The 13,845-nt window shown below is 35.5% G+C and overlaps 1 long non-coding RNA gene across 2 annotated transcripts in view; it reads right to left on the bottom strand.

Moving 5' to 3' along the window:
• The window catches only part of LOC110257744, a 209,210-nt gene that overhangs the window by 186,425 nt on the left and 8,940 nt on the right, over positions 1–13,845 (bottom strand). For both annotated transcript variants that reach the window (XR_002340686.1, XR_002340687.1), the window contains exon 2: positions 8,219–8,408. This is a non-coding gene — a long non-coding RNA (uncharacterized LOC110257744). The remainder of the gene's footprint in view (positions 1–8,218; positions 8,409–13,845) is intronic.

Below are 13,845 nucleotides of genomic sequence, written 5' to 3'. Positions count from 1 at the left end.
GTTTTTCAACAGAGAGAAAAGACTTGTGGTTGCCAAGGGCAAGGGGGTGGGGAGGGATGGACTGGGAATTTGTGGCTAGCAGATGCAAATTATTATATACAGAATGAATAAGCAAAGAGGTTCTACTCTATAGCACGGGAAACTATATTCAATATCCTTTAATAAACCAGAGTAAAAAAGAATATGAAGAAGAATGTATATATATTCATTCAGTTATACATATATTCCTATAATTGAATCACTTTGCTGTATAGTAGAAAGTAACGCAACGTTGCAACTCAATTCTACTTCAATAAAAACATCAACTGTATTTCTATAAAACTAGCAATGAACAATCTGAACACAAATTTAAGAAAATTCCATTTACAATAGTACAAAGAAAAATCAAATACTTACGCATAAATTATAACCAAAGAGGTGTGAGACTTATCCAATGAAAACTATAAAACATTTATGAAAGAAATTAAAGAAGAGCTAAACAAATGGAAATACATCCTGTGTTCATGGATTGGAAGATTTAATGTTAAGATAGCAATTCTTTTCAAATTGATCTAAAGATTCAATGAAATTTCCATCAAAATTTAATGCCTTTTTTCTGCAGAAATGAACTAATTTTAAAATCTGTATGGAACTACCATGACTCACAAATAGAAAAACAATCCAGAAAAAGAAGTATAAAGTTGGATGACTTTACATTTCTCGATTTCAAAATTTACTACAAAGCTATTTTAACAAAACAGTATAGTACTGTCATGAGAATAGTCATATAGATTAGTGGAATAAAACTGAGAAGCCAGAAATAAACCTTTATAAATACTGATTTTCAACAAGGGTGCCAATATCATTCAATGTGGAAAGGACAGTCTTTTCAACAAATGGCGTTGGGGGATTTCCACCATGGCACAGTGGGCTAAGAATCCTACTGCAGCAGCTCGGGTCACTACAGAGTCAAGGGTTCAAACCCTGGCCCTACACAGTAGGCTAAAGGATCCAGCATTGTCTCAGAAGCTGCAGCTAGGATCCCCTAGCCACAGAACTTCCATGTGCCTCAGGTGTAACCATTAAAACAAAACAAGTGGTTTGGGGATAAATGGATATCCATGTGTAAAAAAATGAATTTGTACCCCTATTTCATAGCATATAGAAAAATTAATTCAGAATGGATCAAAGACCTAAATGTCAGCGCTAAAACTAAATATATATGTGTGTGCATATACATATATATACTCTTCAAAGGATATATATATATATATATATATATATACACACTTTGTGACCATAGATAATTAGGCAGTGGTTTCTTTTTTTAAAAATTACTCAATGAATTTTATTATATTTATAGTTGTACAATGATTATCACAATCCATTTTTTTAAATTTTTTTATTACTCAAATGAATTTATCACATCTGTAGTTGTATAATGATCATAACAATCTAGTTTCACAGGATTTCCATCCCACAGCCCAAGCACATCCCCCCACCCCCCAAACTGTTTCACCTCCAGAGACCATAAGCTTCTCAATGTCTGTGAGTCAGCATCTGTTCTGCAAAGAAGTTCAGTCTGTCCTTTTTTCAGATTCCACATGTCAGTGAAAGCACTTGACGTTGGTGTCTCATTGTATGGCTGACTTCACTCAGCATGATAATTTCTAGGTCCATCCATGTTGCTAAAAATGCTGGTATTTCATTCCTTTTAATGGCTGAGTAATATTCCATTGTGTATATGTACCACTTCTTCTGGATCCACTCTTCTGTCAATGGACATTTAGGTTGTTTCCATGTCTTGGCGATTGCAAATACTGCTGCTATGAACATCGGAGTACATGTGTCTCTGCGAGTCGTGGTTTTCTCTGGATAGATGCCCAGGAGTGGGATTGCTGGATCAAATGGTAGTTCTATTTTTAGTTTTCTGAGGCATCTCCATACTGCTTTCCACAGTGGTTGCACCAATTGACAATGCCACCAACAGTGTACTAGGGTTCCTTTGTCTCCACCCCCTCTCCAGCACTTATTGTTTGTAGACGTTTTGCTGATGGCCATTCTGGCTGGTGTAAGGTGGTACCTTGGAGTGGTTTTGATGTGCATTTCTCTAATAATGAGTGATGTTGAACATCTTTTCATGTGTGTTTTGGCCATCTGTATGTCTTCTTTGGAGAACTGTCTGTTTAGATCTTCTGCCCATTTTTGGATGGGGTTGTTTGTTGTTTTGGTATTGAGCGGTAGGAGGTGTTTATAAATTTTGGAGATTGATCCCTTGTCAGTCGATTCATTTGCAAATATGTCCTCCCATTCTGTGGGTTGTGTTTTTGTGTTGTTTAGGGTTTCCTTTGCTGTGCAGAAACTTTTAAGTTTGATTAGGTCCCATTTGTTTATTTTTGTTTTTATTGTCAATACTCTAAGAGGTGGATCTGAGAAGATGTTGCTATAAGAATAAAAACCATATGATCCTCTCAATAGACACAGAAAATGCCTTTGACAAAATCCAACACCCATTTCTGAGAAAAACCCTTCAGAAAGTGGGCATAGCGGGAACCTACCTCAACATAATAAAAGCCACATATAACAAACCCACAGCTAACATCATTCTCAATGATGAAAAGCTGAAAGAATTCCCACTGAGATCAGGAACAAGGCAAGGATGTCCGCTCGCGCCACTACTCTTCAACATAGTTCTGGAAGTCCTAGCCATGGCAATCAGAGAAGTAAAAGAAAAAAAAGGAATCCAATTTGGAAAGGAAGAAGTAAAACTATCACTATGTGCAGATGACATGATACTATACCCAGAGAATCCTAAAGACTCTACCAGAAAACTGTTGGAGCTCATCCACGAATTTGGCAAAGTCGCAGGATACAAAATTAATACACAGAAATCGATGGCATTTCTATACACTAACAATGAAAGAGCAGAAAGAGAAATTAGGGAAGCAATCCTGTTTACCATCGCATCCAAAAGAATAAAATACCTAGGAGTAAACCTACCTAAAGAGACAAAAGACCTGTACTTTGAAAACTATAAGCCACTGATGAAAGAAATCAAAGATGACGCAAATAGATGGAAAGATATACCATGCTTGTGGATTGGAAGAGTCATTATTACCAAAATGACTATACTGCCTAAGGCAATCTACAGATTCAATGCAATCCCTATCAAATTACCAAGGACATTTTTCACAAAACCCAAACAAAATATTTTGAAGTGTGTTTGGAAACACAAAAGACCCAGATTAGCCAAAGACATCCTGAAAAAGAAAAATGCAGCTAGAGGAATCAGGCTCCTGGAATTCAGACTATACTATAATCATCAAAACCATACAGTACTGGCACAAAGACAGAAATATAGATCAGTGGAACAGGAGGGAAAGCCCAGAATTAAACCTACACACCTACAGCCAACTCATCTATGACAGAGGAGGCAAGAACATACAATGGAGAAAGGACAGCCTGTTCAATAAGTGGTGCTGGGGAAACTGGACAGCCACATGGAAAAGAAGGAAATTAGAACACTCCCTAACACCATACACAAAAATAAACTCCAAATGGATTAAAGACCTACATATGAGACCAGACACTATAAAACTCTTAGAGGAAAACATAGGCCAAACCCTCTCTGACATAAACGACAGCAACATCTTGCAATAGCCAAGACATGGAAACAACCTAAATGTCCATTGACAGAGGAGTGGATCCAGAAGAAGTGGTACATATACACAATAGAATATTACTCAGCCATTAAAAGGAATGAAATACCAGCATTTTTAGCAACATGGATGGACCTAGAAATTATCATGCTGAGTGAAGTCAGCCATACAATGAGACACCAACGTCAAGTGCTTTCACTGACATGTGGAATCTGAAAAAAGGACAGACTGAACTTCTTTGCAGAACAGATGCTGACTCACAGACATTGAGAAGCTTATGGTCTCTGGAGGTGAGACAGTTTGGGGGGTGGGGGGATGTGCTTGGGCTGTGGGATGGAAATCCTGTGAAACTAGATTGTTATGATCATTATACAACTACAGATGTGAGAAATTCATTTGAGTAATAAAATAAAATAAAATGATATACATATAAATGGTCAATGAATACATACAAAGATTCTTAATATCATTAATCATTAAGAAAATATAAATAAAAACCATTATGAAATACCAGTTCACACCCACTAGGATGCTATAATTAAAACACTGGGATGCTATAATTAGAAAGGAATGAAACAAACAGAAAATAAGAAATGTTGGTAAGGATATAGAGAAGTTGTAACCCTCATAAATTGCCAGTTCTGTGAAAACAGTTTGGAGGTTCCTCAAAAAGTTAAATTTAGAGTCATCATATAACCCAGCAATTCTACTCATACAGTATATACCCAAGAAAAATGAAAACATACATTCAAACAAAAATTTGAAAAAAAAATGCTGATAGCAGCATTATTCATAATAACTAAAAAGTAGAAAAAACCCAGGATCCATCAATTGAGGAATGGATAGACAATATGTGGTACATTTGCACAATGAGATAAATTTGGCCATAAAAAGGAAAGAAGTACTGGTGTATCCCACAACATGGATGAACCTTGAAAACACCACAGTAAGTGAAATAGGCCACACACAAAAGGCCACATATTGTATGATTCCATTTATATGAAATGTGCAGAACAGGCAAATTCCTAGATACAGAAAGCAGATCAGTGTTTGCTAGGGTTTTGGTGGGAAACAGGAATGTGGAGTGACTGCTTAATGGATTCAATATTTCTTTGTGAGATGATGACATTTTCTGGAATTAGATACTGGTGATGGTTGCACAACATTGTAAATATACTAAAAGGCACTGAATTATACATGAATATGGTTGGTATATGCAAACTACTACATTTAGAATGGATAAGCAATGAGGTCCTACTGTACCACACAGGAAACTATATCCAATCTCTTGGGATAGAACATGGTGGAAGATAGTATGAGAAAAAGAATGTATATATGTGTATGACTAGGCTACTACACTGTAAAGTAGAAATTGGTACAACACTGTAAATCAACTATAGTTTAATAAAAATAATAAAGTAAAAAATGGTTAAAATGGTTAATTTGTGTAATATGAATTTTACATCAATAAAATGAACACCTTTGAGTAATATTTTTGATAGACTGTAATTATTCGACCCAAATGAGAATTACTGTTATATTTTGGTGCTCCAAATGAGAACTCTAGGTCAAGAACACTTATTTTAAAATATAGTAAACATAATTCATACGTCTCAAGACGAGCTGCTTATTACAAAATGATAGAGAGGCTCGGGCATTTGTTGTAAGTCCTACAGGATGGGTGGTGGGTGGCAGAAGCAGGGGAAAGGAGGATAATTAAGACTTTAAAAAGGCATAACATTTCATTCATCAGATAGAATAGCTTATTTATTTTTATACTTTGGAACATATTCTATGCTAGAGATGGCTGCAACTCCAAAAATCCATTTTCTCCTTTCCTAGTAATAGAACTTCTGATTTTTAGCAGAGCACATGGTTGTGCAAAATAAAGACTACTTTTCTTAGTCTTCATTTTCAGCCAGGTATGGCTTTGTGACGAAGTTCTGTTCAATGATACATAAAGAAAATGGTGGCATGTTAGCTTTTGAGTAAACAGGTTTAAAGGAAATCATTTACCACTTATTCTTTGTCTCATTCATCTTCCTGATGGCTGGAATGTGAATTTGATGGCTGGAGCTACAGAAGGCACATTGACTGTAAGCAGTAGGCTAACAGTCACAGTGGAGAAGGAAGATAGAAAGATGTGCATGATGGGTCCTTATTGAACATGGAGATGTCTTAGCAGCCAAGATGTTTCCATCCCCAAACTAACTATAAATGAGATTTAAGTGAACTCCTTTGTTTTTCAAGGTACTATTACTTTGGATTGAATGACTGAGTGCCACAAACAGACAAACCTAAACTTATCCAACTAAGGCTTTAATAAGAGACATGGAAGAGAGACGGAAATTATTTGACCATTTCAAAAATTTTAAAGTGAAATGAATTATGTATTTCAGAGAAGATAAACCCAAGGAAACAACATGAAGCAAAATCCTGATAGATATTCAGTCACTGCCATGGGAAGAAGGGGGAAAGTATCAAATGCTGTATTTAAACATAAGACACTATTTGGCTGGTCTCTTAAGTACTCATTCTCACTGAAGTTACTAAGAAATCTAAATTGTGTCAACAGTATTGTGATGGTAGAGTACTCCAAAAGATAGAAATCCACTCAACTTAGGCTGGATTTACTGCCTTTCAAAATGTATGTTTGACTCTTGCCAATATATAAAACTCCTCAAGCTACTATGATATCAGTGTGAAGATAAAACACAGAATCACCCAGAAAAAAAAAAATCATATGCCTAAGAACAGCCTCTTCAGTCTCACTAGCAGAAATGTGAAAGACATAACCCATTCTATAAGTCTACTCTGCCAGATTATTTGTTGTAGGATATTCACGATAAAATTTTCTTTTATGTCTGCAAATGTAAGAAAAAGGGAAGTGAGCCTTTTTAAAATTGATGTATAGGTGATTTACAATATTGTGTTAGTTTCAGGTGTATAGCAAAATGATTCAGTTACATACATTTTTTTCCAGATTTTTCCATTATAGATTATTATAAGATATTGAATATAGTTCCCTGTGATATACAGTAAGTCTGTTTCGCTTATCTGTTTTGTATATAGTAGTCTGTATCCATTAAGGATATATTCTTTTTTTTTTGGAACAAGTTACATTTTATTTTTTTAATATAATGATTTTTATTGTTTCCATTATAGCTGATTTACAGTGTCCTGTCAATTTCCTACTGCACAGCAAGGTGACCCAGTCACACATACATGTATACATTCTTTTTTTCTCACATTATCATGCTCTATCGCAAGTGACCTGACATAGTTCCCAGTGCTATATAGAGCAGGATCCCATTGCTTATCCATTCTGAAGGCAACAGTTTGCATCTATTAACCCCAAATTCCCAGTCCCTCCCACTCCCTCCTCCTCCCTCTTGGCAACCACAAGTCTATTCTCCATGTCCATGATTTTCTTTTCTGTGGAAAAGTTCATTTGTGCCATATATTCGATTCCAGATATAAGCGAAATCATATGGTATTTGTCTTTCTCTTTCTGACTTACTTCACTTAGTATAAGCATCTCTAGTTCCATACATGTTGCTGCAAATGGCATTATTTTATTTTTTATGGCTGAGTAATATTCCATTGTGTATATATACCACATAACATATATTCTTAATTTATCCCTACCCCCTCCCTTTCCCTTTGGTAACTGTAAGTTTGTTTTCTATGTCTGCAAGTCTGTTTCTGTTTTGTAAATAAATTTATTTGTATTTTTTTTTAGATTCTACAAATAAATGATATATAATATTTGTCTTTCTTTGACTGATTTCACTTAGGATGATATTCTCTAGGTCTATCCATGTTGTTGCAAATGGCAATATTTCATTCTTTTTATGGCTGAATAGTATTCCAGTGTGTGTATATGTGTGTGCCCCCATATACATATATATCACATCTTTTCATCTTCTTTTTTCTTTGTCTTCTGTCTTTTTAGGGCCACACCCCCAACATATGGAGGTTTCCAGGCTAGGGGTCAAATTGGAGCTACAGCTGCTAGCCTACACCACAGCCACAGCAATGCAGGATCCGAGCTGCATCTGCAACCTACACCACAGCTCATGGCAATGCCGGATCCTTAACCCAGTGAGTGAGCCCAGGGATCGAACCTGCACCCTCATGGATCCTAGTTGGGTTTGTTAACCACTGAGCCATGAGAGGAACTCAAATATCACATCTTAAACCAATTGTCTGTTAGATGCGCACTTAGGATGTTTCCATATCTTGGCTATTGTAAATAGTGCTGTCAACATTGGGGTGCATATATCTTTTTGAATTAGAGTTTTCATCTTTTTCAGATATATGCCCAAGAATGGGTTTGCTGGATCATATAGCAACTCTATTATTTTTTAAGGAACTTCCACACTGTTTTTGATAACTGCTACACCAAGTTACATTCCCACAAACCGTATAGGAGGATTCCCTCTTCTCCATACCCAAGCGAGATTTCCTTTTTTATGTTAAAATACAAATCGACACTCATAAACTATATAAAGAAAAAGTACATTAGTTTGACATCTCCTTAAATGGTGATGGTATTGTCAACTTACTTGACTTCTTACCTCTCACACTCTATCCCAGCCACATGTGTCTCTTTTCAGTTCCTTGAACATGTCAAGATGTTTTTCACTTGAAGGTTTTGGTCTGGCTGTATGTTCCATCTGAAAGCCTCTTCATTCCCCTGTCAAATCCCATGTACCCTTCAGGGTCTCACTTAAATATGACTTTCAAATAAAGTATTTCCTGAGACTCCTATATTGAATGAAATAATCAACAGAAAATGCTTAGCAAAGTAAGTGTAATACAGTAAGTGCTCAATAAAAATCTGCTTAGTGAATAGAATGCTATTGTTTAGTAATGCAAAACAAGTCAAACAAGCAGGACACATTGAAAAATACCCTTATTGACAGAGCTTGAATTTTCAGACATCTGTATGTGCACAGTGTCTCAGTGATTTCAGTAAAGATTTAAATAAAGTATTTAGGCATAAAACCTTTTAATTATCTTATGTGAGTTAACTGCTCATATTTGGGTAAAAGCTTTTGTTTAATTCATCTTCAAAATGACTGTTACAGAAAATTCTATGTTATCAGTTTATGTTTCAAAGGTGCATCACACTATTTGTAGGAGCATCGTGGCACATGCAAGTGTGTGTGGAGCACTTGGAGCAGGAATAGTCAGCTTTTATGGTAATAACACACACCTGCAAGGCTACATAAGAACTATAGTAAAAGACCTTGGGATGAATGGTGCCATGATATTAAGTTAAATATAAAAGGTATACATTTGATAGGAAAAAAGTTTCTTTTTCACTCTTCCTTCCTTCCTCACTTTCACTTTCTCCCTTCTTCTTTCCTTCCTTCTTTCTTTCTTTTTGTAGCAGTTGTTAAGCAAAGTTTAACATTTTTCAATCAGGTTTTTACTTGGTGATTACTGACAAAGAAGGAAAAAGTTTTTGGGCCCAATTAATTCGTTTGTTAATTGGCTGGATAATGGAAAACAGAATTGGGACTTCATTGTTTTTTCTTTTTTGTATTAACTAGGAGAATGCTATAGATCCCATTTTAAAAAATATAATGTTGTGATTCATCTAATCCACAAAACTGATTCTGGACCTGAGCATTATATTTATATTCACATGTATGAGGGGGAGAAGCAATTTGAGTTGCTTTGAAGTCTCTGTGGAAGTGGTTTAGTGGGCATATCAGGGATAAAATTGGGAATTACATTTGAAAAGCAGAAGAGTGGTGAATGGGTTGAAATATGGGGTTGTTTGCCTATAAAAGGTAAAATTACATATAAGAAATATGCTCTCTGATATCTGGTAAAGACTAGGCCTAACAAAGGATGATGGTATTTCCATGATCTGATTAAAATAGGGTTGCCACTTGGCAACAGAGCTGAGTTTTCAATTCAATTGGCCCTCCAGTTTTGAAATTATATGATTTTTGAGGTGAATATTTAAATAAGAAATTTGCACTATTTTAACTTTTATGCTTAAAGTAGGATCTTATTAATATTTCAATGCTTTAATATTTAAAAGGAACATAATACAAGTTTGTGTAAAATGTAACTTCATTGTGTGACAAATAGGCAACATGCTTGGGCTGTAGGCAGCCCTAGATAGTATTGTTCATTGCTTCCTCTCACTGGAGAGAGGCTCACATAGCCATGTCTCATTGACATCAGGCTTGGCCGTGTAACTTGAAATGCTCGTTCCTGCAGTAAAATTATACATCATGACACTACTGAAATTAGAAGTAGCCATATGACTTGCTTTAGCGAATAAAGTATGGATAGAAGTGGTGTCAGTTCTAAGGAGAAAATTTATAATCTTGTGGATCACCTTTTATTACCTTCCCCTGTGTCACAAAACCAGCAATGTTCCAGATGGAATTTGCTCTCTCGACTCGAATCTTAGAGTGAAGATAGCATGAAATGGCATCACAGTCCACCCATATCATAAGCAGGAAACACACCTTTGCTCTCTCAGACCACTGAGTTTACAAGTGGTTGTTATACGGCATAACTTAGCCCAAATGGACTGGCTGATATACTTCCTAAGATGAAGAAGATACTGCTCACAAAAATGAATAAAATGTCATTTGCATTTTTAAGAACCTCATTTTATAATAAAGACATCAAGATAATTACAAAACAATATGTTGAAAGCTAATAGGATATGTAGAAAGCACTATAATTATACTGAAGAAATATAAATCCTACTTAAAGTGTTTAGGGAAAAGAAAACTTAATGTAGGAAACAACACTGAATTTGAAATTTGGAAGGCTATGTAAGAGTTCATAGATTTTTTTTTAAGGAGGACATTATAGAAACAAGTATCATGTTCAATAGTTTAGAGGAATAGCAAGAAGCATGACATATTTTGAGGATGTGTAGTATCTATGATGGCATCCATAACATCAGGGAAAAGTTTAAAGATGACGAAGGATCTTATATACCATGTTAGGGAGGTAGTGAAGATCCAGGCAGATCAGAAGTTGAATTTTGTCTCTGCCATGAAATATTCTCCCCATGAAAAAGGACATTGCTTTCTTAATCTGTACAATGGGCTAAGAAACACCCAGCTCATAGACCTTGTTTGGAGAACAAAAGTATCTGATGCTCAGTAAATCTTAATGGGATGTGTTTGGAGTGTTTTTTAAGCAATGGCTTGATGGGATCAAAATCATACTTTAGAAAGATCACTCTGGAAGCATTTGGAAGATGAACAGTGTAGGGGGATGATGACAGGCAGGGAGGCCAGTTAGGAGTTCATTCACTGCTATGAGAGATTATGAGGACTGAGGCTAAGGCAGTGATAATACCTGGCTTGTCCCCTTTCTTCTTATGAATTCCATACATGTCATGTGTATATATCAATGCTCTCAACAGGGCAGGAAATCACAAGAGAACCACTTGCGTTTTCTTGAGGTCCCAATTTTCCAAAGATGAATGATGCTGAACCTGTGCTAATCACCCTAGTACAGGTATTCAACCCTCACTACTGAAGACCATGTATTTTGGTACTTTTCAGGGTCTAGGTTACTCTGCCTCACCCATGTTTTAAGTCTTACCCTTCAACACCACTCCTGTCCCATCCCCTTATCACTCTGCTAATCTAATAAATTGATCAGTATTAATATGATAATGGGATAAAATATTTTCATTAATTACAGTTTCCAGGTTTGCTTCCATCTGTGCTTTCTGAAGACTTTATTATCCCCCAATATTACTATGATGATTGTTATTATAATTATTATTACATAATGAGTATGACTTTGGGTTTTATTTTTAAGACCAATGATCCTCAAACTTAGCTGCTCATTAGAATTACCTGGGGCACTTCTCAAAATCTCCACGTTTAGGTCACATCTTATACTAATTAAATCAGAATCTCTCAGAGTGCAATCCAGTTCTCAGTTATTTTTCAAACTTCCCAGGTGATACCAAAGAGCAAAAAATTTGAGAAGCAGAGATTTATGGAGTGATTTGCAAGCTTGAATGTGCATACAAATCATCTTGGGGCTCTTGCTCAACAGCAGATTCAGTAGTTTTGAGGCAAGGCCTGAGATTTTTGCATTCCTAGCAAGCTCCCAGATGATGCTGGCATTGCTGGTCAGAGGACCACACTTTGCATAGCCAAGATTTAATGAACCATTAACAGCTCTATTATAAAACCATTTTAGGACATTCTAAAGATAACATTATTATTTGTGATTATCAAGGAAAATTTTTGTTCTTCCCTTTCACTCCCAGGGCTACATTTGGACTTTTGACTAAGTATGTGCCCACTGTTCAGCTATCCTTTTTACATTATAAGTAACTGATCAAATGTTCATCAAAAGCCAATGCACTTTAATAAAACTGAGATTTACACATATGAAACACTGTACTACACAATTTACCCTTTTTTATAGGACTTAATGGCCTTGGTATATGAAAGGCTATGCTGTACTGACCCTTAATTAAAGAACTTTAAAAACATACCAAGTAAACCAATGCATAATTTTAATTAAGAATGTTTAATTTGAATTTAATAGATGCCAAACAAGGTAAACTCATTTAGAATGATCTTTTCTGTCTGAAAAGGAAGTACTTATTATGAGATTAAAGTTCATTTGCTGAATTAAAAGATGTCAGTAACACAAAAGTTACTTCACTCAGTTTTTGCACAGTAAAGGAAACCATCAATGAAATTAAAAGACAACCTACTGAATGGAGAAAATACTTGTAAACTGTATGACCCATAAGGGGTTAATATCCAAAAATATATAAATAACTTACACAACTCAATATAAAAAAATCCAATTTAAAAATGGGTAGAGAACCTAAATAGACTTTTTGCCAAAGTAGACGTACAGATTGCTAACAGGCATTTTAAAAGATGCTCAGAGAGTGGGAGGGATCGGGAGCTTGGGCTTATCAGACACAACTTAGAATAGATTTACAAGGAGATCCTGCTGAGTAGCATTGAGAACTTTGTCTAGATACTCATGTTGCAACAGAACAAAGGGTGGGGAAAATAAATGTAATTGTAATGTATACATGTAAGGATAACTTGATCCCCTTGCTGTACAGTGGGAAAATTAAAAAAAAAAAAGATGCTCAACATCACTAATTATTAGATAAATGCAAAGCAAAGCCATAACGAGGTTTCGTTTCACACCATCAGAATGGCCACCATTAAAAAGCCTACAGATATAAATTCTGGAGAGGATCTGGAGGGAAAAAAAACCCTCCTACACTGTTGGTGAAACATAAATTGGTGCAACCACCATGGAAAATAACATGGAGGTTTCTCAAAAAAAAATCAAAAATAGAACTACCATATATGATCCAGTAGTTCCACTCCTGGGTACATAGCTGATAAAAATGAAAACACTAACACAAAAAGATAATGCACCCCAATGTCCACAGCAGCATTATTTATAAGATAAGGAAGCTGAGATAAGGAAGCAACCTAAGTGTCCATCGACAGATCAAAGTGTAAAGCTGTGGTACATATATAACTTGGAATGTTACTTGGCCATAAAAAGAATGAAATAATGGCATTTACAGCAACATGGATGAACCTAGAAACCATCATACTAAGTGAAGTCAGACCATGAAAGAGAAACATCATATGATATCACTTACATGTGGAATCTTAAAAAAAGTTACAAATGAACTAATTTGCAGAACAGAAACAGACTCACAAATTTTGAAAAACATATGGTTACCAAAGGGGACATGTGGGAGGTGGGATGGACTGGGGGTTTGGGACTGGCATATGCACACTGTGGTATATGGAATGACTGGTCAACTGGGAGCTGCACAGGGAACTCTACCCAATATTCTGTGATACAGATGTGGGAAATGAATCTGAAAGAGAATGGATCTGTGTATATGTATAACTGAATCATTGTGTTGTACAGCAAAAATTATCACAACTATACTTGAATAAAACTTAAAGGAAAAAAATCAATTGGAAAAAAGGTGTGATATACATATACACATATATACACACAAAATATATATATATAAGACTATTACCCATAAAAAAGAATGAAATTCTGCCACTTGCAACAATGTGTATGGACCTAGAGGGTATTATATTTAATAAAATAAGTCAGACAGGAAGATAAATATGTTATCGCTTATATGAGGAATCTAAAAAAATTACACAAATGAGGAGTTCCCATCATG

The sequence above is a fragment of the Sus scrofa genome, chromosome X (genome assembly GCF_000003025.6).
Source record: "Sus scrofa isolate TJ Tabasco breed Duroc chromosome X, Sscrofa11.1, whole genome shotgun sequence".
Taxonomy (NCBI): domain Eukaryota; kingdom Metazoa; phylum Chordata; class Mammalia; order Artiodactyla; family Suidae; genus Sus; species Sus scrofa.
Note: the sequence above shows the minus strand (reverse complement) of the source record. Positions and strands in the feature narration are given on the sequence as shown.